The 22,394-nt window shown below is 39.9% G+C and overlaps 1 protein-coding gene across 1 annotated transcript in view; it reads right to left on the reverse strand.

Moving 5' to 3' along the window:
* ARPP21 (cAMP regulated phosphoprotein 21) overlaps positions 1-19,779 on the reverse strand; it is a 404,051-nt gene extending 384,272 nt beyond the window's left edge. Inside the window, exon 1 of the transcript XR_003989920.1 lies at positions 19,656-19,779. The gene's annotated coding sequence lies outside the window, so the exon portion shown is untranslated. The remainder of the gene's footprint in view (positions 1-19,655) is intronic.
* Between the last annotated feature and the right edge of the window lie 2,615 nt (positions 19,780-22,394).

Here is a 22,394-nt window from a genome sequence, read left to right on the forward strand (position 1 = left end):
CGGAAGTACCAAGAAGTGTAACTCCACTGTCTGATGCCCCAGGTCAGGCAGTGCAAAGGGGACAGATGGCATTACTCGAGTCTGTGAGACAGGCAAACCATATCCCACACTGAGTTGACTACCTCACCAGTGTTCACAGGAAAATTAACTTCAAGAAGAGCAATCCTAGGAAAGGAAACCTAAGAAGGAACCAGAAAGAAGCAGAAACAGCCAACTGAGGCTTTTTGGTTTGCCCTTTTTTCTTTTTTTCTTTTGTAAAAACATATCTCTCTTTGATCAGCCTTCTCACTGATGGTCATTTCTTCTGTCTCCCCTTACCTGCTCTGCAGCATTTTTTCAATTCACTTCCATGTTAGATTTCATCAATTACTTGCTTGTTCTTTACACCTCACTCTCGCCATCCTCATCACCCTTCAACACCTTAGGTTCTTTTCCTCTGAAATGTATCCCTTCCTAATTAAATCTGTTGTCGCTATCTTCCTCAGGTTGTCTTCATTTTCCCCCACTTAGCAACGTGTTACAAGCTCCGCAGTGCATGGATTGGCTGAAACTTTGTCCTTTTAGTTGGCCAAGTGCAACAACTATTCCTTAGGCACTGCTCTCAAACACCATAAAAACAAATGCCATCCATGGGGCTTACTTAACAAACCTTGTATTCAAATCAGCCTCCAAAGTGCTGACAGTGGAGTATCTCTGAGAAAACATCCTTATTTGCTTGCATCATTCTTGACTAATGTGGCTGCTTTTGATGAGGAATGACATTTTGAGTGATGGAACCAAAACTACAAGGGAATTCAGTTATATCTAAACAGCTCTAAACAAATTGTTTAACTTGCCAGAAGCATTTACCTTCAACATTCTTAATGTGGAAAAAGAGAAACATTTTGAAATTAAACTGCCTGTAAAAAAAAAAAAAAAAAAAAAAAGAGATTATGACAAAATGGTTAAACTACCTCAGAATAAGACATTTCACTTCATTAAGCAAAGGATTTCAACTCAATTCAAATTGGGGTTGGGGAGGAATGAACAGAGAGAGTAGTGCAGTACCAGAAGAGAGAAAGAGCATTGTTTCACCAACAAGAAATAATACCACACCTAGGAAAAATGTTCTTTTAGATTCATCTTCATTTAAAAGAAAAAAAAGCATCCTATCAACTCAATCAGCAAACTGTTATTTATGTTATCACCACTTGACTGCCATTTCGCAGTGTGGCTACCTGGTCTAATGTCCACACATTTTTTCTTTGCTGACATCTTCTCTGGAAAGACCCCTGGATAACAGATCTAGAGAGAAGAACTGTCTTTGCCCCTGAAACAATTTATGTCTTCATAAAACAAATCTTCTACATCAGTTAGATGCTGTCCTGGATATCCTGCTTATCTATTATCCTCTAAATACCAAAGGCTTTGGGAAGGAGATGATGGAAGTTCACAGCTGGGGCTTATCTCTACAGTCAGTTTCAGATGCCAGTTCAAGGTCTTGACTTTAATCTTCAAAGCAATTAACAGATGAGCCTCTGCTACACTGGAGACCAAATTGCTATCTATAACATTTCCTAAACAGTTGTGCTTCTTTGGGACAATGCTGATCACAAAGCCCAGACCAAGCTTCAGGAGAGCTGGGGCAAAGCATTTTCTGTCATAGGAATCTGGCTATGAAGCAAGTCTCCATAGGAGAAATCAGAGCCTCGATCTATTTTGAACTGCTTTAAGCCTCTTCTTAAAGAGGGTGAAAAAAAAATAAACCCAAAGGAAGAAAAAGCCTCCCACCTAAGCAGGGGCACCAGCACCAGCAGCCCTCCCAGTCACATCAAAATACTTTCCCTATCCTATTCCCAAATTAATTAGCAACAAATCCACAGAAAATGTTGATATTCAAAAGAGAGATGAACAGAGAATTTTTAAGGCATTCAGGAGAGTTTTAGCTAATGTTGTTGTTACAGAAGATGTGAGGCCAGCAATCCCAGCTCCTCAGGACTGTATTCTAAGCAACCAGCTTCGTGTTAGCCTTGCAATCCGCAGTGTGGAAAACACTGCACCAATAACTAGATTCATGAAACAAACACAATGTAACTAAATTTCCTCTTCAAACGGGGCCAGCCTACCTCAGCAGAACTAATACATGCCTCATGGGCACTATCTGCACCTCCAAAATGTCTTCTGTCCTATGCAAAACCCACACACATAATCACAGTTCTTAAACAAGAAAAAAAAATGCCATTAAAACATGAGGTTCTGTTCCTCAGGAGGGACAGGTTCTGAGGAAATAAGAAAAGACCATGGAGACAAGGGAAACATGGGGACACCAATGCCAGGGGGTGTCCACGGACCTTGGCCAGTGGTGCCTGAGACCAGTAACTTCAGGCAGCATCACAGCAGGAACAGAGATGACTTCCTGCCCAACCTTCCCAGGTAAGCAGTGACCTCCAGTGACCTCCTACAGGGAAGGGAGCTCAGACCACAAGAATGAAATGCCAGGGCTGTAACAGCCACAGAATAAACAGAACAAATGAAAAACAGCTTTTTCCAGAGGTAATATTCCTTACTTTCCAAAGGATTCTGGATGAACCTTAGAGAAAGAGCTAGGGGATGAAGAAGGAAGCAGGGAGGGAGAAGTGCTGCTGTTAATTTGGCATTCATTTGGAGGCACTGAATGGGAGCCAGAAGTAGTACAGATGGCATCTCAATTCGCCCTTCTTTACAAGAAAATGTATTTTTAATACCGTAAATTTTTGTTTCCATTAAGGCATTTTTAGCTGCGAAATAAGGACAGTTAAAAGCAGTAGTTAAAACCTCAGGGTTTAGATGCCAGTTCTGAAAGCAGTTTATTTCACAAAGCAATGGTGATATACACATGCAGCTTCTTCAAACCACACAAGGTCTGGGCAGTGAGGATGCAGGGGGCTGTGGGCAGGTATCAGAGGGGAGAACACTAAGCCACACAAAAAAGACCATGCTGTTGCCTTTGCACAGGCTAGGGGGAGCGTGGCATTTATATTACGTTATATATTCTGCCTTGTTCTTTGTAATGATCACTAGCTCTAAGCCTCCCCTGCTACACATACACAGCATCCCAGGCAGCTGCCAGGTTTTCAGGCACCTGATTGAAAGCCTGACAGCCATCAGGCTGCAGATCTGGAATCTTGACTGCATTTCAAACACTGGTTCACCTTATGCACTAAGTAGCACAAGAACCTGAAAGGGACACAGGTGGAAAAAAGGCCGTGGTGGCAGTTTTGGAGTTTCTCACCTTGAGCGGAAATCAGTCAACGTCACAAGCACAGATTCACAAGAAGGACTAGGAGGAGAGACTGGGTAAGAAATATTACCCAACACAAAGTACTGCTGAAACATTGTCTTATGGAAGGATCAAGGTCAGATAAGGTATGAAAAGCCTCAAGACATGTTAGAAAGCCACAATTTGAGTTCCTACAGTTAGATACTCTTACTAAAACTACAGTCGTCAACCCCTTGTCAGATGGCCCTGCGTTATGTGAATTTATTTTGGTGCCCAGTGGCTAAATCCTGAGCATTCAAGATATTTTACTTGGCCAAGCTTAGAGAGCTGCTGTAAATGCCTGTAGTTAAAAGCCAGCCACAACAAGCAAGCCAGGAGAAATAGGTATGACATGGCCCCTACAGACAAGGTATAAGGTGGACAGCTAAAAAGAGCGGGACTTGTGGGAGCATGGATTGCCATTTTCCTTGATTCTCTGCAGGATTTAATAAATCTTTATGTTTATTTTATTACTTATTTCTATTTCAGGTGCAGTTCTTGAACTATCAGGCAGTCACACCCCAGTATCTCTCCTATTTTTAAACACAGTTGTGAAAAATTCCTGAGTCGGTCTAAACTCTAACGACAAAAAAACGTGAATGAATACCCTACCACACAGTCAGAGAACTTCAGTGCTGGTTCGCAGCTAGATATATAGTTGGAATAAGAGCTCCTTTAAACCCTTGATTGTATTACATAGTCAGAATAAGAGCTCCTTTAAATCCTTGATTGTATTATCCAGCTCGAAGTCTAGTAATCCAGACATAAGATTACAACAGCTTTCCTGTTCTAGGAAAGCTTGGTTTAACTATCCAGGCATGAAAGCTGACTGAAATTCTGAATTTCTGCTTTGTGGGAAACTTCGAAACAAACCAGAAACAGGTTTCCTTCCTATGAATGCATGAAATGGCAGTTCCGAGCAGAAAACTGTGCTGAACTTTCAGAAGTGCTATAGCAGAACCTCCAATTATTTCTTCCACATTTGGCAGAGGTTCTCATTATTTCACGACAAATAAGTAGTACTGTATAATTACATATTACTATTATTAATGCCAGTATATGGATATTCCATTATTTTCAACGTCCTCTAGGGCAATTTCTAATTAGTACTGTTTGGAGAATCTCAATTTTTTTTTTTTTTTTCCTATTAAATAGCTTGACACAAAAATATCTAAAATAAACTAAAATGTTCCCATCTCTGTAGCAGCAGAGATGACAATATATTAAAAACAAAACATAAAAATGAATGTGTTTCAGAAGTTCACCAATTTTTGATTAGGAAGTTTCACATTTAATTTTTTTCTCGAATTCCTTATTAACACAAATAAAGTTTTGTCAGGAAAACTAGCTCCACAATATAAACTTTGTACGACCATGTTTGCCAAGACATGGCAAGATATGACAGTTGTACGCACCAGGCAGCAAGCAAAGTTGAGGCACAAGCATGTCCAACACAAGAAGACCACTCAGCAGAAGCTAATCCCAATGGGCACCTCACAGCCAAGGAGGAGGACATCAGCCCCTTGTGTGCTCCAAGACCTCCCCTGCTTCCCAGTAGCTGCTTGTGCAGCCAGATGCTTCTCCAATGCATTAGAAGAAGGGAAGACTCTAAACCTATGCACCCCTAATTCCACTACTAGGTATGTGCAAGCTACCACTTACTAAGCTTGTTTAAAAACACATTTACAAGAACAGTGTAGTACACAGGAGTGGATAAATGACCGCCAGTGCTCAGGTGTAGCCTCCATTCTCGTTCAGTGTTGAAGCCCAGAGTGCAGTGAGATCTTCAGCCAAAATCTCTGCTTGCTTTGTACAGCCCTGGCTCAGCACAAACCAAAATCCAGCACCTCTCCCTGGCCCCTGCTCTGCCAGTGAGGCACAGAAAACCAGAGGTGGTTAATGAATATGTTGCTTTTTGTTTTGTTTTGTCTTGGGTTTTTTTTCCCAGAATCAGCACAATGCTGCTGGCACAGGTGCACTTTAGCAGTGATGAATCTGTAAAGTTCACATTGATTAATTACTCTCCGATTTTCACGTTCACCGTGTCATACTAAGGTGGATCAAGCTGTTGGAAGCAGTTTTCCCTCCACCCCCTTGATATTTTGTGCTGTTATCTTTTTGGTTTTGTGTTGGTTTTGTTGTTGTTGCTGTTGCTGTTCTAAAGGAAACAAACAATAAATCCCTGTTTCTCAGCATCTATTTTTAGCTGTAACATTTTGGGGCTTAAAAGTAGAATTGGATTATCTTAAAATATAGCTCTAAGGAAGGCAAAGAAGGATTTAGGAAAGCTTCTGAAACAGTAAAGTAGTTGTTGAAAGACAGCCACTTAGGGGATGTACCACACCCTCCCCCCCATCTTCATAATATCTAGGCATTTTCTACCTGATAGACACAATTATTGCCAACATCCTTAATACTCTGCACAGAAAGGACACTTTTCAGGTCTCAGGCCAACAGTAGGAGGAATGGGTGGTAAATATTCCAGTATAAGTGCTTTCTCATAAGCAAAAGAACAAGGACCCCTTAAATGGCTCAGGTTCAAGTGAACTCTACAATCAGGAGTCTCAGTCTAATCCACCACCAGCTCTCCGGAACCACTGAATGGGAGTGATATTAAGCAAGTTCAAAACTGCAACATGTTCTATCAGAGTTTCCACAAAATAAGGTTTTCAGGACTTTAGCAAATAGTTTCGAAACTGCTGCAAAATTAGATGTGCAAATCCACAGTGTACAGAGCGTAGAAGAGTGTAAAAACAGACTATTTGATTCAACTGTTACTAAATTCAAGGTCACCTACATCCAAATCTGTGGTGATGCTGTCATCTTCTGTATAATGAAGAAACATTTCCCTCCTGCATGGAACAAAATATGACAATGATGGCTTCTCAATTACCACTCTCGAGTTCAAAACAAACAATCCACCAGAGTAAGACAGATGTGACTGTAAATAGAAATAAAACACGAAGATGAAAAACACACTTACTTGCTTAATGTTACAAGCCTCAAGTAAGCATCCTTAATTAAATAAATATGTTTTTTTCACATTCTTTGTGTCATCTAAGCCAACCAATAGCAATCAATTCAGCCACAGGAAGCTGATAAACCTGATAGTACCAGTCTTATTAGCAAAGTTACTTAGCTGCCAGTATCAGAGCATCCTTGCCACTGTATCACACCAGGTCCAATCAGACATTTTGGAGGGGGATGTATTTTGATTTCACCACCACCACCAAAAGGGAAAGAAAGCTAGACACAAACATATGATTTCATAAAATTGCAGGAAGGCAATGCATAATATATATGAGAACACATAGACAGCATATATATAAGAACATATAGACCGTATTGCCCAGACATTCTGTATTCTTCACTCTAATTAGCTTCTCTGGAGCAGATTGCTTCCTGAGCAGCAAATACTCAAGAAAATTGAGCTTGATTCACTGGAGACAATCTGGGTTTGGTTATTAACCTTTTAGCCTTTAAACAGGGAAAGGTACAACATTAACAAGTGTACTTGTCAATAGAAATCAGGATAGCATCAAAATAGAAAAATAAATAAATAAAATTTACAAGTACCAAAATAACTCCAAAGAGGAAAAAAAGCCACATACTTTGTCATTGATGAACAAAGTCAGCTAGAATCTACCTAAGACTGGAGCAGAGATATCAAGCACTAATGTTCTGCAACAGTTCCTACATGTGGATAGGATCGACAGCACTATTAAACAAGTGCATATTTATGCCCTGGCCGCAGGGATGCTGCTGGCCAGCACTTGGTGGGGGAGGGCACTGGAAAGACAGGCATCCCAGCCCATGCCAGTTTATGGGATTAGGGCTGGCTAGCCTGCCCACCCCTGCAGAGCCTGCATCTGCTCCTGAGAGCAGTTGCACTAACACGCAGTCGTCCTGCTCCCCAGCTCCAAGCTCCTTTCTATTTGAGGTGAGCAAAGTCCTGATAATTCTTAAGTATTTCCTGTTGCCTCAAATGACACTAGAAGGGAGGAAAATATGCCTGTGCCAGTGGTCAGAGGACCGAGACAATCAGATAGAATATTTTAATTTAATAAATTGTTCCAGCAGTTTCAAAATTGTGCTTCTGTTTTCCTTTTGAATCAACTTATCCATTATAACACAGAAAAAAAAAAAAGCAAATAGGAAACAAAAAAGTTCTGCTGACTCAGCTGCAGTTAGGTAGGTTTAAATTTCCCTTTGGGGAGCTCTGATCTTCTTCCTTAGTATCAGTTTAAAACAAAAGTATCAAAATAATCAAAGCATTTTCAAAATAAAATTCTAATGTTAATGCAGAAAATGATATGAAAGATAAATTTAAGCTACATCAAGAAAACAACCACCTGACACTGCAAAGATCAATTTTGTTCTATACGTTGCAGTTTCCATCCAACACAATTAAAATGACTTATATTTTTCTATGCTAAAAGATCTTAGCCTTTTTACTCTCCCAGGATCCACACAGGGTATAATAGACTATTAAAATCAATGTTACAGTCATCTATTAGTCAGCTAATAACAGGCACAAGCAATTATCCAAGGCAAGGTGCATAAAGTAAGGGGGAAAAGTAAAACCCTGTCTCTGATTAGATGGTAACAAGCTGCAAAAATATTAATTTACTGGTGCTGGGAAAAAAAAAAAGGCTTCACTGTAAAAATTACCGAGTACCTTAGTGTTTGTGCTGGTTTGGGCTGGGGCAGTTAATTTTCTTCATAGTAACTGGTACTGGGCAATGTTTTGATTTGTGCTGGAAACAGACCTGATAATGCAGTGATGTTTTAGTTACTGCTGAGCAGTGCTTGCACAGACCCAAGGACTTTTCTGCTCCTCACACCACCCCACCAGCGAGTGGGCTGGGGGCGCGCAAGGAGCTGGGAGGGAATATAAATAGGACAGCACCCTGGTTTAGCCTGGGATAGTTAATTTTCTTCCTAATAGCTGGTGCAGTGCTGAGTTTCGGCTTTAGCCTGAGAACAATGCTGATAACACACGCATGTTTTAGTTGTTGCTCAGTAGCACTTACCCTGATCAAGCACTTTTCAGTCTCTCATGCTCTGCCACTGAGGAGGGGCACAAAAAGCTGGGAGGGAGCAGAGACACGACTCCTGACCAAACTAGCCAAAGGGGTATTCCATACCACAGAACACCATGCTCAGTATATAAACTGAGGGGAGTTACCCAATGGGACCAGTCGCTGCTTGGGGATGGGCTGGATATCGGACAGTGGATGGTGAGCAACTGTATTGTGCATCTCTTGTCTGTTTTGGGTTTTATTCCTCTCTTTTTTCTGTTATTATGTTCTTATTATTGTATTCTACTTAATTTCAATTATTAAACTGTTCTCATCTCAATCCACAGGTTTTACCTTTATTCACAACTCTAATATTTTTATAAATGTGTGGTAAAAGAATTCATCTCATTAATCCAGCAGGAAAATAACCCAAACAATGCAGTGACCGTCTCTATTCTGTATTCAGTTAGATCATGGCAAGGTCATAATACAGCTAGAGCTGATGCAAGGAGTAACAAGACCACACTGCCCAGAGCAGGGCCCAAGAAAGTAGAAGCATGGAGAAAGAGGAAAGAAGGAACAGTCTCCCCCACTTTAGTTGCCCCAACCCACTGCATCGTCTCAGCTGCACTAACTACTCCTGCAATGTCACGCTCAGCAAGCACAGACAAAGAAGGATGTTTTCATCTCCAAAAGTCTCAATGCCTGGGAGAACACTAAAAATATAGTGCAGTCTAATAACCAGCTTAGACAGTGTAGGTACCAGAAAATAATATTTGACAAGAGAATCACTGCTGAAGGTCCCATAGTGAAGATCAAAACTGCCCTGTAATTCCTGTCAATAGTTGTCCTCTGGATCTGATATATTTCCATGATAGCTCAAGTGAAGAGAATTAAAGAATTTTTTTCATCTTGGTAGATGAGCTGTCTGTCTAATAGGAATCCATACACACCCTGTAATAGTTTCGACAGTTACTTATGTGAAGTGCCATGTTTTCCTCATATATTGTGGGATTACATGAGCCCATACCTTAGGCATAAGGAAATAGCTCGCCTTGACATATGAGTAAGAAGGTACCACACAATAGCAGAAGCAAGAGACAAAAGGAAGGCAATTCATTTATAAGTGATTTTAATGGATTGGGAGCACTAGACTACTACTTTCATGTAATCACCAAAACAGACCTCTCAATCAAGAGCTGAGACATGAGTCACTTAATCAGCACATAATCTGAGGAGGAGAGGGGTTTGCAGCAAAACAGTCCTTCAAAGTATCAGTGATCTAGCCGGCTCTGGAAGGGGTGGAGACATGAAGCTTCAAACAGCAAAGGAGTATTAGTCTGGTTTCTATACCAGCATTCTTTTCAATCCTCTTAGTACATCATCTGTATCATTTTGCCAAAAATACTGATGATGGAAGGGGAAAGAAAGTTCTGATAACTGACAGCTCGTTAACAGTAAAGTAATAGGCAGTTACATATACTAAAGATAAAAGATTCTTTGGGAAGGAGAAAGGAAGAGGGTTTATGTCTTCTTTCAGAAGCAGAAGGGTGAGGTTTGGTTTGGGGTTTTTGTTTGCTAATAATTTTTGCAAAGGTCCAGTTCTGGGGTTTTTCAGAATGTTTGCTTCCCTCAGACAGCAATTTCACTACCAGATGCACCATCTCTGTGCTCCAGCCTCATTTATCAAGCTGAATGCATCCACATTTCAGCAAACGTAAGAAGGTAGATTCTTTAGTTATCTATCCAAAACACAAATTAAGGAAAAAGCCTTCAAGTCACCTTTAAAGGCAGAAAGTTTTAGCTACACAGAAATAACAAAATAAAGGCCTCATTAACTCAATGTTTGTCATTAACTATCGTATTTGGCACACCCTGTGCATTCCTACACACAATAACTCTTTTCCCAGTAACCTAGACAAAACATCTAAATAGGTGAATTGACATTACAGTGAGCTAGTTAACTTTCTCTCCTGACTTCTGTACACTTTAAGGCATGGAAGTTTCCATGGCATTCCATGTTAATATGAGCTTTCAGTTTAATACTGTGTAAGTGTCCAACAACACTGCCATGAATGAAATGCTGCTGCTGCAGAGTAGATGTTCAAGACCTCGATCCAACCTAGGCAGAGCATACTCCCAAGAAAGATGGAGCTTTAAATATATGAAGTGTTGGGGTCTTTGACACACGCTTGTCTGTGGCAATGGAAGAAGCTAGCAACAGCTAGCTCTCACCACAGGGAACAGTTGCCACTCTGCCTGCACAGTCAGCAGGAGGGAATGTCTTCTCACTTCTCACAGTTGAGTGCACAATCTGATGGCTTGCTTTACACCTCTGATGGGCTGGAGCAAGGCTGCCAGACTCTGTGTTGAACAGCCTGAGGCTCACAGTCACATTCTACCTCTCTGACCCTCTTCCCAGGAAGGATGGACACCTGGGAGAAGTAACTTCAACTGCTGCAGCTCACCTGTCAACACCTTGGTGGAAGACAGGTACACTTACTTTGCCTTGGGATGGTGGTGGGTTAAGATGATGTGACTGCAGCTTTGGTTGGGAAGCACTGATTTTATTTTTAATTATTCAACTTGATCATCACAATACCTAAACCAAAAATTAATTATATAAAACAACTTTCTATTCTGAGACAAAACAAAGAATAATTTATGAGGAAAAAAGCAGATTTTTGAGTAACTTACAGTTCGACCGCACATTACAGGAAAAAAAATAAAATTAATCTGGAGCAGAATTTAGCCTGCCTTTAAAGGAAGAAAAAAACCCAAAAAACTCAAACATTTTCGTAGAACACCCTTCCAGCTTTAAGTGAGGTTTTCATGTTAGCTCTGCAGGCAGCTTGAGAACAATAGTGACTTAGGCCACCTCACTCCAGGGAGCTGGTAAACAATGAACCTTGACAAAACCTTTACTTAAAATCTGGTCTACAACAGAAAGGTACATGGCCATCTATGTAGGCTAGCCAGTATTGAACACCACTGTATACCCATCCCGATGACTCCCAAAACAATTCACCTAGAAAATGAACATGACATAAGTTTGAACACAACAGAAACGGAAATCCACCTCTCTGTCAAGCACCAGAAAGCACACTATTAGAAATGCAAACTTCCTCCTCCTCCTCAGGCGACAACTGTTGGGCAAACCCTCAGAATCCCTATGTTTACTTCCAAAACCCAGAATATCATTTTCCAGCACAGACTGACAGTTTGGAGATGCCGCAGTAATCTGAAATATCAATGATTTATATTGATTTATTTTTCATTTAACACAAAAGCTACTCCTGCGTGGACATTATAATGCTTTAGGCCACAGTTAAATCCAGGAAAAGCCCATCTCTGTAGGTAACTTAACTGAAACTCAAAGTGCTCAGAATGCCTGTAGACTGCAATATAACGAGTTAAGCATTAAATATCTTCTCAGAAGTTAACATGGGATTTTTCCTCCCACTCCCATAGTACTGTAGGAACCAGACACAGAATTTGGTGGAAGAAGGAAGACAACTGATCATGCGCACATGCACGCCAGGGTCCCTCATTCCAGTGGGAGTCACCATGTGGCATTATGACACAGGTTTACAAGACCTCTTCTCTAGCAGCTGAGCACAGCTTTGGCAATAAAACAACACTACTGCCCTAGTATGTGATGTTATTTCTTCAGAGAGTGGTGTGGCAAGCAGAAGAATGTCTCCTTCACACTTTAATTTCCCTGCAGGGATCAACTTTGCAGGTAAAGTTTTTTCATTAAAATCCTGCAGCTCAATTTCCTGCAGTATCTATGTATACTTTGACCTTATTTCCAAGAAGAGAGTGAAAATCCAGTTCATGCTTTTCTTATTCAGACTCAAACACTAAATAAAAATAGTGAAAAGCATCATTTTGGATGAGCCTGATAACTAAGACTGGCTGCTGTGTGCAAGATTCAGGCTTGATCCAGAAATGGAACAGCTACTCATTGAAACAAGTGAAACTGGGGGGTTGTACTAGATGACTTTTGAAGGTCCCCTGCAACCCAAACTATTCTATGATTCAATGAAATTGAATGTATTGTTGGGTGATGCTCCTACTTTTTCAAGAGCAATTCATTGTCCTGCATTAATGCTGCAGGCTCCAGTGCCCAATCCATTAAGCAAGATCCAGAAACAAGCTCTTGATTATTTGTGAATCTGAAACTTCTGGAAGCCAGCAAGTAGAAAGACGTAGCTTTCTACAGATTAAAGAGAAAAACTGCGAGCCCAAGTATCCGATCTTTCAAGATGACATCCAAGAACCACCTCAGGACTCAAAAGCCTTCATAAACTGCAGTAGATTAGATCATGCACAACACATTTAACTATGAATAAGCACCTCCTTCCAAATGCAAATAGGATTCTTTTCTTCAAGGACAAATACCAAAAAGAAAATAAAGCATGTCCGTGTCAGAGTTGGGCTCATCTTCCAAACCATTGTATTTGACTTCTGTCACATGAAGTAACTTCCAGTTCTTTTAGTGGCAGCAATCAATACTGCCTGTTTCAATTAATCTAAAGCTAAATCAAATTGGAAACAGTGTCACAGGTGTGACGACTGACAACTGATAACTTTTGATCATCATCCAGCCTCTGATGCTCTGGAGTGGAAACTAGATACAAAAAAAGCCAAAAAGTTTCCTTTATTCTTGTGGTAGGTTTTTTTACATCTATTCTGGAGGAACTTTCTCTAAAATTAGTTATTTGAATTATATTCGTTACCTAAGAATAACAATTTAAATGTCATTCACAAGAACTAGAATAATGTCAGAAAGAACTAGACAAAATGAAAACATTATTTGAAATCCAAACACATCAGGAAAGTCATTAAAGGAAAAACATTTTCTAGCAAAATATTGATTTTTATTAGAGGCATAAAAAATAGAGAGGTACACAGCATCAAATATTGTTACCTTCACCAGGTCATTTGTCATGTAGCACTTCAAATGAGAAGATAAATGACAAATAAGATTTAAGGAGCAATAGCTTTAAGAAGCGTGTGTGTCCTTAAAAGTTTACCCTGTCTTATAAGCGTTTCTCTCTAATAGGATTCAGTATGGTAAGAATAGTGGGTATCTGAAAATTTTTCAAAGCAGAAGATTTTAAGTGCATTTTATATCAATATTTGTGCTCAAGCATACCTCTATGTACTTTCTGGCTTAACCAAAGAGTATCCATGCCATTCAATTAAATATAAATTATTTTGTCTCTTAAAAGGAAATCAGTAGTGAGCATCTGATTCATTAACATATGAGACTTTCTAAAAAGAAGAAAAAATGCCTAACAAATAAGAGCGACTACTCTCTTACCACTTTATAACTATGGGTGCAGCTCCATTTAGAATTGAACAAAGCAAATTAAGGATGACAGTTTAAATGGGTTTGGCATATCAGTAAAAAAGAAATTATTTCAGCTTAAGACTTATCTTACTTTTAAGCTATGTTTTTGGTGAAGTAAGGTTATATTTTCTGCAGGGTTGAGATGGTGCTGCAGAATTGCTCTGTTCAGACAAGGGGTAAATGATGGCAGAGAGGTGAAATTACACATCTGCAGCTCGTCTGGTCTTTACTGTCTTTTAAAGAATGGCTATTAGCTAGATTGAAATACGCCCTCTACAAAAAGGAATATTCTTTTAGATTTTTGCACCGATTCCTATCCCAAACATCATAGTAGCCAGGGAAATAGTGGGATGCCTGACATTGCAGGAAATAACTCTTGCCCCAAGGACCTTTGTGATCATAAGACACAATAACCAGCAAAGGACTTCAGAGAGTTCTTGCTTTAAGGGACCTGAGATGTTAAAGCCTGAAAGCCTTCACTTATGTTAGCAAGTGCCTACACAATGAGCAGTGCCTCCAAAGGGTGAGGAAGGATAGCTCTGCTGGGACCTGGTACTGCTTGGTTGGAGCAGCAGCAGCAAAGCTCAGCTCTGGGATATAGAGAAAGGAATTCTCTTGTGACAATCTCTAGGACTCAAGCTTTTTCTGGCACTGTATTAATCCAGCTTAAACTCATGTTCTCATAGACATGCTGCAAAAAAGAAATACAACCCCTGGAAAGAGAGATTCACTTTTCAGTAAAGCCTCTTTAGAAATCCCTGCTAGAGTCATTTTCCCCATTCCCCTCCCACCTCTTAAACAGAAAATCTATTTATCATGACATATTGAATTTAATAAAAGAAAAATCCAGCAGGAAAACGGAAATGATGGGTTCCTGTCCACATGCAGGACAGAAAGTTCCTTCCAATTTCAATCTGACAAGAGGCTCCAGGCAGGTAGCCACAGGACTACAGCTGGCTTGAGGGCAGATAGACACATTCAAAACCAACAGAGCAGACAGCCACAGCATTCAGCCTCTTGCACAACTGAGCCTCACTTTTTTCTCTGCTTTTGCCTGCTGAGAGGAAATATTGACAAGAGCATCCTCCTGACAGGCAAACAACAAACCATTTCATTTAGGGTTCTTTTGAAACAGAGTTCATGCAGCATTCGGTTTTGACACAAAAGATTCCAGGTTTTACTACGGTCCTAAAAAATACCAGGGAAAACAGATTAGGGAAGAGTCCTGAAAACGGTTAAAAAAAAAATAAAAATATTTCATTTGACCCTACTAAAAAAAAAAAAAAAATTCAGTTTATTAACTGAGACGAGTAACTTAATGACGACCTCTAATTACCTGCAAGACAACACAGAAACCTACAATCCAACAGACAAGTATACAGCAAGATCCAAAAGCCAGAAACAGGGCCAAAACTGTTTCAGACACAGAATAAAGCCCAATTGTTAAGTGAAGACCATTTGCCAATGGGACAGTTTACTAAAGTTTGAGCACTAAACCAAACAATCCTGGAAATTTTTAAGCCACACATCACTGCTACCCCAGAAAAGCTACCTCCAGGCAATCTGGTATATAATTCCTAGAACCATTGCTGATTATCCTTCTCTCTTGCCTGTAAAACTGGGATGTAGTGTGTAGACTGACAAGACTACAGGACATCTTGAACCTAGCAGAGGATTTATTTTATCATATATATGAATAAAGTTATAATAAACAAACCATCATCACATAGCCCTAACTAAATAAAGCTTTGGATAGAGAATAAATTGTACGTGTGTATGTGTCTAAATGGTTTTTTTTTTAATATTATTTTCCAATATTATCTTCTGCAAAAGGCTACGGTGGTCCTGCAGACTGCCTGGAGATCTGTGCCTGTGCACATCATCACTATCACTGACATGAGGGACCACCCACACCACTCAGATTACAGCAGCAGGGCTTCTGGCTTTGTCCAAGCTCAGCATGACTGTCCATCACTCCTCCTTTTGGCACTGAATTATTGTTTTGATTGCTGTGTACCCACTGTTGCCTGCTACTGTCTTCACCTCACCCTGCTCCTGGTGAAGGACTGAGACAATACACACTCACTGACAATGGACTGAAAATTATCTTTCTTCAAAACAGTATTCATTCCATTTTCCCTAGCATATTGCAATGCCAAGGGAAAGCACACTGTTCTGGAAAATAGAGAAGGAAATGATACTTCAACAGGTGCTTTTATTATTTCTCCCCTTCCATCCCCCCAGTTTTGAATTTTCACCTCAAGCAATGATCTGATATTAGCATTTAGCACCAGGCACCAGCAATTAACCTGAATGAAGATACCTTCCCTCCGGTAACAGGGAAGACAAAAATCACTTCATGTCAATGGAACCAAACATTTGGAGAACACCTTTTAATCAAGATCAATACCTATAATGAGAAAAGGGCTTAAAAACTAGCAAAGCAATAATGCACATATTAGCTTTCTGATTGAACATGCTGATAACCTCAGCAAAAACAATTACACTGTCAAGCTGTACCAAATATAATGGGACTGCCACCTCACAGGGGGGTTGGCTCAATCAGTCCCAAATCTTTGCAAAGGCAGACCCAAAAACACATGTGTACCCCCAGCCACACCACTGCTCTTTATCCAGTGCATTTCAGCAGAGGCTTACTCACAAAGGCATTGGCTTAGTCTTAGGCTTAGTCTCAAAGACATTGCTAAAAATTCTTCCCCCTCCTATTTTAAGGTATACTTGACTTCTCTAAACAATATACTGTTACGCTAACCATTTATTTTTGTAGCCAGGAGAATATAACTGTGTTTTCATTTTTAGTGTATAATTCCAGCCCAATAACCCTACTGGGAAGGTTTTTAATAAGTCATGAAATTTCAAAGCAAAAGAAAGCAGCAGCATGAATGGCCTATCCCTATTCCTACAACGGTACTTATTTTCACTACCTGAGGTAGGAGACATTTAGCACCCTTTGGGTTTTATAATTTATTTCACAATTTCCTACTAATGAGTATCAGGGACTGTAACTATGTCAGGATATGGTGCTAATTAACAGGGCTACTTAAACAGCCAAAGTTGGTCTGGATCTCAAGTCAGTTCTCTCCCAAGACGTAATTCAGGTCTCTAACTCCTGATGTCTCTGTACTTTTGCAGAAGACCCCAATTTTTAAACCTTCATTCCTTGGTCACATAAAATTCAACAGTTTGGAATCTCTCTTGGCTCAAACTGGGGAGAAAGGAAACAGCACAATTTTTCATGGCTCATCTATCCATAAAACTCTGAGTTTTATGCCATGAAAACATGCAGAGGGAAACAAGGTGTTCCAATGACCTGCTGCCAGAGTTTTTCCATGAAATAAGCAATTTCCCAGGAGAAGTTTTGTTTTTCTGAAGGAAGAACATTCAGCTGGAAAATATGCAACTAGCTCTATTAAATACCATGATAATCATTACAGTTTTGTTAATTTCTGTCTGCAGCAGTTTGCTCAGCAGTACCACAGACATATTCTGGGCGAGACAGCACTGACCATGAACCCCAACAGTATGACATCAGGCATCGACACAGTGACTGAGGGATTTAAGATGGGGTGTAGATTGCAACTGGGGGAACACATCACTATCCAAGCTCCCCCTTCTTCCCAGCAGTCATTCTTTTATGGTTCAACTCCTTCGCCTCCTCCCATATTTCACTTCCCCATAGCCAGCAGGAATGATACCATTTCCCATTTCTGTGTTTAAACTGGACTTTCCCCTCCACACACACTCACACTATATCTGAGTGGTTGCTTCCTAGAGATGAACTGTACTTCTCTTGGTGTGTTTGTCACGTGAAGCACCAGGCTAACATTCAGATGAGCAAAAGGCATGTATAGGGATGCCTTACACACCAGTACAGCCATTATTTAGCTCCAACCCCATTTGTCTGCAATCAAGCAAGCAGTTTTCAAAGATTAAATGTTTCACCTTGAGCAATAACCCCATAATAAATTTCATTTTCATGATTTTCACAAGACCTTTGGAAGTTTAGTTAAGTAAGTTTAAGGAAGCAATAAGGACAGAGAAGAAATCCATCCAGGAAGACCAGCCCAACTGAGCTGGCAGGCAGCAGACATCCCAACAGCTCTTATACCCTCAAAACCCTCAGGAAAGGCAGCTCTACATATTCAGATTTCATGAGGAGCAGGCATTAGAGGGATCTGACTCAGACTGTTCAGTGCCAAGACTGGCCTCAGCACCACTCTGCAGCTCAGCTCTGCTCCATACCACTATCTGCATAATGATCAAGGGGCTTAAGCTGGGTTTTGACACCCCAAAAGTTGCCCCTTCCTGCCCCCTTGATCAGCAGCAGGACTGAATACTGAAGCCAGTGACAAACAACAGCAGTTGTTTCTCAGGTTCCTTCCACTGATCCACAGGTTTTACTCAGAAGATGCAAACCAGGCGAGTATAGCAGGAAGCATCATAGGAGGTCAGTGACTGGAACAGATACCAGCATTTTTTAAAAGAAATATGCTTGTAAACATTTAGTTTTTAGAAAAGTACATCCTCGCACAAATGCTTCATGATTGTCCAGTGAACCAGCCATCTAAGGAACTTCATTAGAAGTCATAGAATACACTCAAATTAATACGTGATTCAACTGGTTAGACGTATAGCAATCCTACATTCGGTCTCACCAGAGATATCTATCAAAGGTCAAAAATATCTAATATTCTCTAGCTCTTTAGAAGAGGTGGGAGAGTTCTGCTTACAACAAGAGGTCTAAGCAGTTCATCAAGTTTATTACTGCAAACTGCATAACAGCAGTTACATAACAAGTTCAATTTTTCATCTCAAGCTCTATACGAATTTCACCAAAATGGGCAAAGAAATGGCACAAGTTCAAAAACAGAGATGAAGTTGGGTTGTGTTGACTTCTAGGTATTTATTGCATGAAGAGGTAAATATCGACAAAGATTAAGACAGATTAGAAGAAGGTTAACAAGTCAATATGTGCCTTGAAGGAAGAGAACACTTGATATTTATTAAAGTCAAAGTAAATTATCTAGAGAAGATTTTTCCTTTGCTTTTTGTGAGGCAGAGAGTGCTGGCTTACAAAGGACCATTCATTGCTATCTAGCAGCACATCTGCCTTTAACCAGTGTTTTAATATCCTTTGAAAAAGACCCAAATATTCTCCCCCTGGATGCTTACAGAACATTAGCTCCTTCTTGCCTCTGAGCCAAACAGCATGTGTTCCTGTGCCTTTATTTTTACTGGCTTTGTTGCTATCACAAATACTGAGGAATTTATCTTAGTGTTTAACCACACTAAGGCCCATCCATAACCAACAAAGCATCCTGGCACACATCTACACGCAAGAATAATATTTTCTTTGTTTGCTGAAAAAGGATTTATTATTTATCATTCTAACCTGGGAGATAAGTCAGTAATGAAAATGATAGTACTGTGGAAAACACCACGTTTCTCTCCATTTCCTTCAACCAAGGTCTTCCAAATAATAGATTCACCTTCAGGCCTAAGTTTATTAGCTATATCAACTCTGTAGTTTGAAGCCAATTTTTTCATCCTTTAAAAATTAAAAGCTAGTTTTATGAAGTTGGAACACTGTGAATTACCAGTAATGGCCAAAAACAGACACAAAAGTATGGATTTCAAGTAAGTTTTGTATTTGGTTCCCAGTTTTAACACCACACTGTAAACACGAACAAAATCTGGAAAGCAGAATTTATGAACATTTGCATATTTAAAGACAGTTTCTTTCTGTACTGTTTTAGTGATTTTTAGTGACATATTTGAGGCGATTAAAAAGAAGGTGGCTAGTTACATAATGGATGCTCAAAGATTTCAAGATGTCTTGTCGTCAAGATACTGCTACATGAAGCAAATTAGTCTGAGTAACAGAGATAAGTTCATATCAGTATGTATGAAACATAAGTCATACTTAAAAATTATGTAAAATGAAATCACAGGAAGATAACACCAACATTTATCCTACCTTTGTCTTCTTCTCAACATTGCTTACAGATTTTGGCCAAGAACAGCATTCATTATGGGGTGAGAGCAGCAGGTTCCAGAAAGGATTCTTGAAACCATTCCTGAAGAATGTCCCAGTAATAGTAAAATGCTGTAAAACAGAAAGATGAGTTTCTGGTAAAGAAAAAATTATAGTTTCAAGTTTCAACAGCTTATTATTGTAAGAGAAGAGCAATAAGTATCTATCTAAAAACCACATAAGCAAAACAGAACAATAAAGTCCTCCAACTAGAAGCTTAACTGCAAAACAGTTTAAGGCTCTTTTTTAGTTGTTATTTTTGCATTATCTCCAGAATAGATCCCACACAAGTGTACAGAATTCCATGGATAGGATACAAGCAACCTTCCTGTACTGCCAAATATTGCTCTGGGCAGAAAAGACAGCTCTGCTGTCCCAGATGGAGTGACAAACATCTTGCGTCAGTGGTGGGTTTTCTGCTTTTGCTTATGATAACAGAAAATTGATAACAGGTGATAACAGGTGTCTGCTTTCCTATTCAACTGACTGGTTTGGCCTCGGCTTCCCAGTGACAGAGAACTGAAAATACATGTGCCCTCGTCAACTGTCTGCTATACATACATGGAATGTTATGACACCCTGAAGATGCCAAAAAGTTATAAACACTGTGCGATACAGTTTCTTGTGAACATGTAGTTGCACATAACCTTAACTGCTTATTCCTTTAGGAATAATTTTGGGCTATGTGTCCAAAACAAAACACCACACTTCTCAGCCCCACAGCCTATCTTTTTGAGTTCCTTTCCCCAAGCTGTAAGGCCCAAGGAGGACTTCTAGGACAGTATTTGAAGTCTGCATTTCAAAAGTGATGTAACTACAGGTCAACAGAACTCTGTGTTAAGATCTATGTAACAAATTATCACAAATAGTGCCAGTATATTCAATCCTATATTCTCAAAATATCTCATAGCGACAACGTACTATATACATTCCTATACCTGTGATGGTTACCTAAACAATTTCAATCTGGTTCTGAGTTCTTTTGAAACTGTATTCATCCTGTAACAGTGCTCCTTTATTGATAAGTATATGGAAGAACTGCTACTTAAAAAAGTCACTTGTCATTAAAAATAAAAGCTTTTACTGCAGTTAATCTAACTCCAAATTGTATTCTTGAAGTTGCCCACAAAATATTGCTCAAGAACAAAATGAAGTGCTTACAAGGAAGCATCCTTGGTGAAAATTTCAGCATATGTTCCAAAAGCAGCAAATAAAGCAAGTGCTGCCTGAAGATTTTTCAGAAACATGTATACAGACTGCACAATGAATTTGCGCTGACAGTGGTCACACCACTTTTGAAGTTGTTAAAATAGCCCTACAAAGACATCATGTGTTTTGGAACAAAATGAGAGCCCAGTGAAGTTGCAGGAAATCAGCTAACAAAGAATGGTTATAAATCTTACAAGCTCTGCTGGAATCAGCATAGGTCTATCTGTAATAACTTCCCTTGCCCATCATCCCAGCAGCGATCTGCGCTTTTCTTCCTCTAGACACCACTGACCCACCCACGCCACCCCAATGTGCTGCATACCCCATTTTATCCTCCATGCAACAATATTCCCTGCTTGTACAGTCCTGCTTTGGCAGTCTTCCTACCCACCTCGGGCAACACAACTGCCAGTTCCCAGTTCCTCTAGTCTCAGTTCAGGCCAAGCTGTAAGGCATGAGCCCCTTCCAATATATTTGCTTCTCCCTGTTGCTCTCTGCCTGAGCCAGGCACATTGAAGAGGCAGCTAACAGCGAGCCATCAGCACTCAGCTGTGCACCACCTGTCCCTCTAATCTCCTAACCATCTTGCCTGGATCAAGAAGAACTTCAGTGCACCCCTAACCAAATCAGGGATGGAACGGCTGCTGGAAGCATCACACAGGCACAAATCAGATCACCACAGTTCATGCACGCAGGCAACCAGACCTGGAAAAGCTGTCACATTTCCCCCTCAGGTAACTGTCCACTCCATGCCAGAGACTCCCTGACACTTCAAGCAAAACGTGCAGAATGAGCTGGACTTGCATATCTGTGGAAGTTGCCAATTTACCAGCAGAGTTCACAGTCCCCTAAAATAGGATAGATATAGCCATATTCAGCAACAGGATTTAATTCCATTCAGTAATCATTTCACCTGTGGTATAGGGCATTAATTCTGATAGTCTTATAAAACAGTCATTACTGATGCCTTAGAGGTGAATGTCTACAGTCTGAATGGCAGCTATAAATCCATCAGTGTCTATTTGTTGCAGTCTATATGCCAGTGTATTTTTTGCCCTTTCTTCTCCTTCTGTCAAGTTTCCTTCTTTTCCTCTTTCAAAGATTTACTTTTCCCAATAATTAAATTAGATAAATTTGAGCCTAACTGAAACTAATTTTGTATAATATCCCAAACCATTTGCATAAGGCTTCTAAAAATCTCCAAGCTATTTCTCTAGGCAGTGGGGTAGCTAATTATCTACCTCTCCAAGCAGCCTTCAAGGCATCACAGATTATATGTTTAGAAGACAGAACAATTTCATTCCTTTGTAAAAAAAAAAAAAAAAAAATAGAAAAAGTACCCATTACAGTCCTAATGTATCATGAAAATTCCATGTTTCCACAGAGATTAAATAATTCACCCTCCATGGAATATAGTTGATCATATAATAACAGGCAGACATGATCATTATGCCCCGAATATCATCATTTAGG

Source organism: Strigops habroptila, chromosome 1, assembly GCF_004027225.2.
Source record: "Strigops habroptila isolate Jane chromosome 1, bStrHab1.2.pri, whole genome shotgun sequence".
NCBI classification, from domain to species: domain Eukaryota; kingdom Metazoa; phylum Chordata; class Aves; order Psittaciformes; family Psittacidae; genus Strigops; species Strigops habroptila.